General features: G+C 32.8%; 1 long non-coding RNA gene across 2 annotated transcripts; it reads right to left on the minus strand.

The window, feature by feature from the left end:
* Window positions 1-369: 369 nt before the first annotated feature.
* On the minus strand, window positions 370-3674 carry LOC116118013. Of its 2 annotated transcripts, XR_004126071.1 has the most exons (6): window positions 3318-3674; window positions 2177-2235; window positions 1834-2068; window positions 1305-1418; window positions 880-1012; window positions 370-734 (listed from the first exon to the last, which is right to left on the minus strand). It is a non-coding gene; the product is annotated as an uncharacterized LOC116118013 (long non-coding RNA). The 2 variants fall into 2 exon arrangements; XR_004126072.1 differs by lacking the exon at window positions 1305-1418.
* Between the last annotated feature and the right edge of the window lie 5827 nt (window positions 3675-9501).

Below are 9501 nucleotides of genomic sequence, written 5' to 3' on the forward strand. Positions count from 1 at the left end.
CAACCATCATGTTCCGTTTACAAAATTCATTATTATTTGACTTCAAAGATGAAAATATCCTTTACTATTTCAGTTTGTAATTTTTTTATTATTTTATGTTATGTCAATAGAATCAATTACCAATCTAACCATCCTTAAAGATGAAATTATTGATATACCCTTAACTATATTTAGAAATGTAAATTACTATTAAAAATAATGTTTTAAATTGATGAAGTTGCCGTTGGATTTTAAAAAAATGTAAACCTTTAAAATTACCAATTTGTCCCTTCAGCTGCAGCAACACATTTATATTTAAATTTTGTCAATTTGAATCCAAATAAAACTAGGTATTAACATTACTGATATTCTTAAATAAGAGACTAGATTGTATAAATACAGTTCATATATATATAAGTAATTTTGTCAATTCAAACCCAATAGAAATAGGGAATTCAATACAAAGAAAGTAAGTTTCCCTGGTTTCTCATTCATTTCTTAAAATCGAAAAAGTTTTGCTTTCATGGTCCGCTTTCTAGCTCCTTGAAGCTTGCTTTTCCTTTGCTTTCTAGATGTTCAAAACCTTCTTGACAATCCTTTGCTTTTCCACTAAGAAAGCTTGAATTTGATGTATTATTTTCAGTCAAAGTTACCATCTTCAGTACCTTTGCAACTACCTTAGGAGGCTATTCTCCATTTAACTTAGCAGCGTCAACGCATTACTTCACCTTATCTTCATTGAGTTTTGGAGTTTCCTAAAATAATCCAGAATTGCATAAAAATCAGCTTGAATGAAGCTTACACTTATGAATTTGCTATCTACCAGTATAAAGAATAACAAAATAGAAAAAATATGTATGTTCCAAAAAGAGTTAGTGGTAACAAAGATGAAGTTCATACTCATGTCACAAGGCTCTACTATCCACGTGACAGAGTATGATCAACAGGCTTCTGCCCAGTTAAGAGTTCTGGCATGACAAGACCAAAGCTATAAGCATCACTCTTTGCACTCATATGTCCGATCATAGCGTATCTGCAATCCAAATCAAATATTAAGCCTAGAGTATTTATAGGTGCTTTAGAGAAAAACAAAAAGACATAATTTTCCAAACCAATGTTTCAAGTGTATTAGTCAATTTAACATTCTTTTGCTATTTCTTTCATCACTTTAAACTTCACTACTTGAATTGCATAAAAATCAACTTGAATGAAGCTTACACATATATGAATTTGCTATCTACAAGTATAAAGAATAACAAAATAGAAAAAATATGTATGTTTCAAAAAGAGTTAGTGGTAGAAAAAAACAAAGATGAAGTTCATACCCATGTCACAAGGCTCTGCTATCCATGCGATAGAGTATGATCAACAGGCTTTTGCCCAGTTAAGAGTTCCGACAGGACAAGACCAAAGCTATAACCATCATTCTTTGCACTCATCTATCCAATCATAGCATATATGCAATCCAAATCAAATATTTAGGCCAGAGTATTTATAGGTGCTTTAGAGAAAAACAAAAAGACATAATTTTCCAAACCAATGTTTCAAGTGTATCAGTCAATTTGACATTCTTTTGCTATTTCTTTCATCACTTTTAACTTCACTACTCCAGGAGAGGTTCTAACATAGTTTCTCAATTAATTGTAAGCAAAATCAAGCATTATTAAGTCATTGAAAAGATACTGTGACAGGGCAAACATAGCATACTATGCAAAATGTTCCTGCATGTACCATCTCAATCTTTATATAACTTAGAAATAACATATTTGATGAGAAGATCCATGATAGTATGAATGTATATCTAAAAAAAAAATGAGATATCTACAAATTCCAAAGTCATAAATCTTTGATTACCATGGGATTTACTCCAGAATTAGGCTGCAGATACAAAATCTCTACCATGTTTTTTTTTTCTCAAAAATATTCCTCATTGCCGCTATTTCTAGAATTTCTGAGCACCTTGGGGAGGCAAATATCACACCAGCTTTCCATTTGCAATGATGGTAAGTCTGGTCACTATTAACTCAGAAAATAGCTCAATGAATTCAGTTGTAGCGAAAACATTTTGTTCTCATATCACATGTTCAACCTGCAAAATTAGAAAACACTTGTTGGTGATTTAAAAAAATCTAATCACAATCACGCAAACAAACAGAAAGAGATGGTACATGCAGGAACATTTTGCATATTATGCTACCTTTACTGCCTGTGTTTCCTTTGGTGCAGCTTCTATCATCTAATAACCTCCAATATTGCCTAAATGAGAAGCAACTGATTAATCAGGTTCATAATAACGAAACAAAACCCATTACTGAAGAGACATAAGAATAATTGAAAAGTAACATATACCTACAATGAAATTCTAAAGAGCCTGGTGTAGTAAAACTAACAATGTGATTAACAAGATCACCGGACAAGCCAGACAAGAATAATTATGTGTTCCTCACCAACGAAGCAGGATTATGGGTAGCAAGTATTTTTGAAGTAAATAACAAAGTGTTTCATTTTAAGAGAAAAGAAAAAACAATAAGTTAATAACTTCAACAAAATGACAACATCTCAATAAAATAATACCATCATTCATTGATAATTACATTTAGAACAGAAGTTGTAGAACTTCCAATGATGTGAGGATGCTTAATGTGTTGCTTGGTAATGGCATTGAAAATGAAACAGGGTTTTTAAGGGTTGTACCAATTAAAATTGCCACATAGCGATAGACTATAACAAGATTGTAGTACAATGGTCCCTGATTCAAAATGAGACTCTTGAAGAGCACATGAGAGGAGTCGGAATTAAGATTAATCAACTGATATTTAGTGAACTCAAATTTAGTATCTGTTCTTGGTCCTTTTGACACAAAATTTTGGGAATATATTTTAAAAGTAAAATGAGGGCAAAGATGGGTCTAGGAATAAGGTTTAGGTGGAGGGAGAAGTTGGGGTGGAGATGAGGGAAATCTAGTGTTTGGATACAACTTTAAAATTTACCAAGATTTTGATAGGAAGGCAAACAAATATTCCAATTAGAAGGTCATAATTGTTGGCCATTTTTTCGGTTGATGATGATGATTGGTATTGGTGAGAAGAAGAGGAGGCTATTGATTTAGTAGAGTCAGCTAGGGCTCTGTTTTTGGAAAGCATGCTTGAGCATATGCTGAGAAAACTACAATATATCTAGTGCAGTAATTAATCAAACACTTAGAATGCGGAAACAACAGTAAGAAATCTAAATAAGAAGCAACGATCAACAAATGGAGGAGATAATCAAAATACAGTGGGACAGAATTAAACAACACAATGGAAACATAAAGGAATGTGATTTAGAGGAAAATATACCTAAATCCGCAGGTATTGATAATCCTCACTATAGTCCTACAATTTAAAAGAAACCTAGATTTCTCTCCACACGATCTCTTCTCTTGCCAGTCACCAACCCTAATTCAGCAGTCACTTGAGTTATTGAGAACAGGGAGAAAACGCTTCTTCCTTTTTTTTTCCAAGTCAACTTTAGTGAGACACGTGACAACCATTCCGGTAAAGTTTCAATCTTTAAATTTTGATTTTTGTGGCTTCATTTAAATTGACCATCTCTTATCCGTCTTCAGGATGAATTTGCCTAACAGAACATAACAGTGATGGGAAAATGTCGTTTTGAAACTCCATGGGTGGGAAAGTGTCATTTCGCCAAACTTAACTGGGTGGGAAAATTTCGTTCTCCCATTTGTTAATACCATCTCTCTTTTTTCTTGAAGACGCTAGAAGNAAATCCTTGACAGTTTAGAAATTATCAAAACTATTTCTTGACAGGGCTTCCTTGATAAATCAAATTATTGATAGTTAATAATTATCAAGAATTAGGGTTTTTCTTGTAGTGTATTATTATATAAACTTTGCCCATTCAATTCCTACACGAATATGAACTCTAACTCTCATTTTCCTTCTTGGATTATGCCTTCTTTCATAAAAACAAGCAGTCTCTCATTCCAACTATAAGTTTCTTGACATGGGAATAGTGGTATGAAAAAACCCTGAAGCCAAAACTCGAGCCGGACCAAACCAAACAGTGCAATTTGGTTCGATTCTATAAAAAAAAAATTGGGTTAATTGAGTCTAAAAGTCTAGACCCAAAATATTTTTTAGTTAGGTTCGGGTGTCCCCCTAAAAACCGAACCGATATATAATCAAACCTGTGGGGCCTCATCTGGAACCCAAACCTCGAGGGAGGTGAGGGAATCTTCATTTATTCATATAAATTATAAGGCAATGCAAAGCATGTCCACTTATGGAAGAAAAGTATTCCCAACATCATCATTGAATTTTCTATTACTTTTTTTACTTCAAAAAGTTGAGGTGATTTAAAAAATGAAAAATGTTAGCCATACTGATTCCCCATATTCACTTCTCTTACTCGTATTTGTTAAAATAACATATGGTACCTTTACTATGTTTATACTTAAAAAATTAGCTTTAAACGGTAAACACATTACTCGATGAAAACTTTTTGGGATAATTACGTTGACCTCTCCTAAGTTTTCAATATTTTTGAAATGTGGTGATTGACATGGGTTCGGTGATGATTTGACACAGATTTAGTCCCCCGTTCGGCCGTTCCTCCCCCCCAAAAAAAAAGCTACACTACCAATATCCCCTAAATTTCTCATTTTTTCCACAACACTTAATTTCCAATCGAATTCTCATTCAATTTATATTTATATTCATAATTTATTCATGTTATTATTTATTTATTTATAATATTCAATTTTTCAATATCATCTCTTATTCATATTATTATTTAATTTTTTTCATTTTAATTATTTATTATTTTATCATAAATTCATAATGGATTTTCGAAATGATGCATTCAGAGGATCATCCACAAATGAGTTTTACGCTTCATCCACCGATGAAATAGAAGGGTTCAATCTATTTTCACCCTTTCCTCCAAAGGCAGCAACTGCAATTCAACAACCACATTCGGTCAGGATGAGGTACAACCAAACACAAGCAAGTTGCGACTCAATGGGTACGGGCATGGCCCAACCCCCTCGATCGTCAAAGAGGGTCATGTCCGATGTACGACGACATTTCACCAAATCAAATCGGCCAAAGACAAATGGGGAGGGGGAAGAATCGTCTGGGGTATGTAATTTCTATGGAACCATTATTGGCGCTGAGAAAGGGAATTCGACGATGTGACGACACTTGGAGAAGAAGCACACCCAAATAATGCAGTTGTCCAGTACATCTTCAATGGGATCAGGTAGGCAAATTCAAATTTAACTTAATTTTAATCCATAATCCTCAACTCTCTTAACATGGAAATACAATGCACATGTTGCACAAGAGGAAATAGCAAGATTCATAGTTTCTACGAACTCTCCCATTTGTTTATATGAAAATCCTTATTTTATTCACATGATTAAAATTGCATTTTGTCTAGCATATACCCCTGTTAGTAGAAGAGATATACTAAAACTTTATAACAAAATAAATAATAAACCTAAAAACGAATTTCAAAATTTTAGAAATATATCTATTAGACTTACATCAGACATATGGGCTTGTAGATCAAAAACAGATTTTTTAACTTTCACAATACATTTCTTAGATCATAGTTAGAGTTTACAACAAAAATTGATAGGTTTTAAACCATTATATGATAAACATTGTGCTGACGCTATTTATTTCACAATTCTTGAAGTTTTGCAAGAATATGTACTAACTGATAAAGCTGTAGTGCTAACGTTTGATAATGCAGCTGCTAACACCGCAACAATCTCTTTATTTGAAAAGAGATTGAATTTGTATGTTGAAGGCAATTTTTTTCACTAGAGATGTGTTTGCCACATCATCAATTTGATTGTTAAAGCAGGTTTAGATGCTATACATTCAAAGATGGAGAGGATGTGCATGGCTATCAGATTTATAGTTGGCGGTAGCAACTAAAGATGGCAGGAGTACGTCAAATATTATAGGCAAGAGGACCACTAGTTTGACCTTTGAAGTTATGTACGGGCATGCCTATCCGTTGAAACTCCACGTACTTGATGTTGGAAAAAGCTTTGTTAACCGCAAGACAAATTACAAATTTTGTCAACCGGAAGAACCATCCAGCAAAAGTTGTCAAGTATGATGATTGGGCGGTTTGTGAACTTTTTAATTCATTTTTTAAATTTTTTTATGATCCCACTAATACATTAAGTGGTATTTATTATCTGACTACTAATTTAGCGTTAGATATTTTACTTCAAATTTCTAAAACTTTTGCTAAATATAGATATAATGACGTTTTAATGGAAATTGTTTTAAAGAAGGAACAAAAATACGAGAAATATTTGTTAGATATTCCATTCTTATATGGATTAGGCCTTGTTGTAGATCTTAGGTTTAAATTACACATAGTTAAATGTATAATTACTTAGATGGGCCAGCATTTAGGACAAGATTATAAGTCTTATTTGACCAACTTTAAGCAAAAATTGGAAAGCCTTTTTTCTTTATATCAGAACAGGTACAATGGAAGTTGAAGTGGAACATCCAAGAGAGATCATCAGGACCCTGATGAAGACCTCCATCAAGGATCGAGCATGTGGACGTATATGGAACATGGCGGAAGTAGTAGCTCCAGCTCGTACATATATGGACCAAATGAGTTGAATCGCTACCTACAAATGGACATGTCCTACATAACGAAGAAGGAGAAACGTGAGATGGATGTGCTTCAATGGTGGAACCAACATCAAAGTCGATTTCTCATTATAGCCCCAATGGCACGTGACATTTTATTTGTGCCGTACAATTTTATCCAAGTTAGCATTTTCAACGAGTGGCTGGATTATTGAAGACAAAAGATGTTCTTTAACCGATGAGATGATTAAAGTGATAACGTGTTTACAGGATTGGACTCATGCAGAGAGAAGACTACAACAGCATCCTGAAGATCCCGCACTACTCTAACTCTTTAGGAAGATAGATTTTAATGATTTAAATATTGTTGAGATGATGATGAATAATTTAATATAAAAAATTATTTAATTGTTTATTTGTGAAGCGTGAATGTGTGATTGTATGAATATTATATTTGTGTTAAAATTAACCATTGATTTATTTATTATTTTATTATTTTTTAAAATTAATTAAATTTTTAAAAACTTACTAATCTACCCCTGAAAGTTACATAAACCCCTTACAGAATTTTATTTCACCCCTAAAATATAAAAAAGATAGGGAAAAATAAAATTTTCTAGGCCCATAGGACAGGCCCAGTCCTAAAATTGCTCATGCCTATCCTAGGCCCATGAGCGACTGGTCCCAAATGGGACCAATCCCAAAAGAGCCTAGGCCCGGGCCCGCTTGGAACCAGTCCTTGACTAGCTCCAGCTTTGCGCATGTTTTGCCTAACTTAAGTATATATAAACCTCAAACCTGGGTTTTGCTAGTAATGCCCAGGTTAGGCCTGAGCCCGAATATATTATATAAGATTCATAAAATTACATATAGGTGTTTTCAACTCGGGCTTGGATTTAAAAAAAGAAAAAGAAAAAGAAAAAGAAATCAAGCTGAGCCCAGGTAGCCCTGGCTCGGGCCCATGGTTTTTACATCTCTATTTTTACATTATTATAAATGCAATTAAATAACTCTTACCCTTCATCATTTTCATGGTGAGATTATGTAAATTGGATGCAATCCATTATCTATAGAGACATTATCATATATAGTCATTCTTACTAATTTTAACTCTCAAAATGTTAAGGGCTTGTTTTAAGGACAAATTTAGCCATAAAATCACATGATTTAACCTAATTGCCCTTAATGAAAAATGACAATGACAAAAATAGCTGAAATGCACTAGATTACAAGTCTAGCATTATTTAGCATGCTTTAGTTAGATTGTTAAATTATACTCTTAAATATTAGACTATTGAGTCTAACATAGTCTAATGTTATGCATTAGAAATAAAGTAAAAATCAATTTACCCCCTAAAGTTTTGGAAATTTTTTTCAAACAATTGTGACGATTTTAATCAGTTCTCCCCAACAATTTCAGAAATAAATCAAGTCACCCCCAAAATCGTGACCAAGTAAATTCAACCTTAGGTTATGAAGGGTGAAATAGCCATTCACAATCTTTTATATTTTAATAGCCCTAAATTTTATTGTTTTTTCTCCCCTCTAACTTTCTTTTATTTTTTTCTCCCCTTCCTACTTTTCTTTTTTCCCTTTCTTCCTCAACTCTTTCCTCTTTTTTGTCCTCTCTTTTCACCCCATTTCTTTCTCGTTTCTTCCCACTTTCTCCACCGATCTTTACCCCACATAGGGAAAAGAATATGAATATATGAACGAAAGTTGTGCCTGGCCCGTGTGGAAAATATTAGTTAATATAATGTATTTTATTATTGTCGTTGACTGACTGATATAGTGAACTGGTTTTGAACAATTCATGATACATTTGGAAGAACTTCCTCCAGTTTTGAGATGCTTCAGAGTTACTGAGAACGAGCAGAGTCCGTAACCAGGCAATTTTTCAGGTGTGTTTTTAACTTGTTTAGTTAACAGTTCAAAGACCTAGGGCTGCTTTAGAATATTTATATTTACTCTCTGTGAGCCTGTTAGGTTTGAACAAAAACAAGATCTCTTCCTCTCAAGAATTTCATACTGAGAACCCGAGTCTTATTATTGTTATTAATAATCAATCCAGAGGATTTAATATCATTTTGTAGTGAATATTATGCATCTTAAACGCATTTCGTGTTTTGAAAGCGATATAATATGCTCTTAATTTTTTTTTTTATATTTAAAATATTTATTTTAATAATTAAAAAAAAATTATTTAAAAAGAAACCTACTTTGCTGATTTGCTCATTTTAAATTTGCCATCTATCATTTTTCAAAAGTAGAGCAATTTCAAAATTTTACAAAACAAACTGCTGAAAACTTTTATCAAAAGCTGATTATTCAAAAGGTTGCGCTAAAAGTGATTAAGGAAAAAACTACATCAATCCAAACTAAGCTTAAGTTGGAATTGAATTGTACGGCTCAAACTTTCGTAAATCAAAGTTGGATTAGGATTTATTATATCGAATTCAGTTTTGTGTTTTTGTTTCGCTGTCCAATATACCCAACCAGTAACATTGTTGGTTTGTCTCCGCAACTACAATTGAATTTGGGGTTTTGCTGTTTAGGATTTATAATGATTTGGATTAATTGTTTTCTTGAGTTGATATCAGTGGTGGGAGGCGGCAGCTGTAGGGATGCTAATTTTTGGGCGAGGAGAGATCTCTTAGGGNTTGAACAAAAACAAGATCTCTTCCTCTCAAGAATTTCATACTGAGAACCCGAGTCTTATTATTGTTATTAATAATCAATCCAGAGGATTTAATATCATTTTGTAGTGAATATTATGCATCTTAAACGCATTTCGTGTTTTGAAAGCGATATAATATGCTCTTAATTTTTTTTTTTATATTTAAAATATTTATTTTAATAATTAAAAAAAATTATTTAAAAAGAAACCTACTTT

This window comes from Pistacia vera, unplaced genomic scaffold (assembly GCF_008641045.1).
Source record: "Pistacia vera cultivar Batoury unplaced genomic scaffold, PisVer_v2 Contig829, whole genome shotgun sequence".
In the NCBI taxonomy this organism is placed as follows: Eukaryota; Viridiplantae; Streptophyta; class Magnoliopsida; order Sapindales; family Anacardiaceae; genus Pistacia; species Pistacia vera.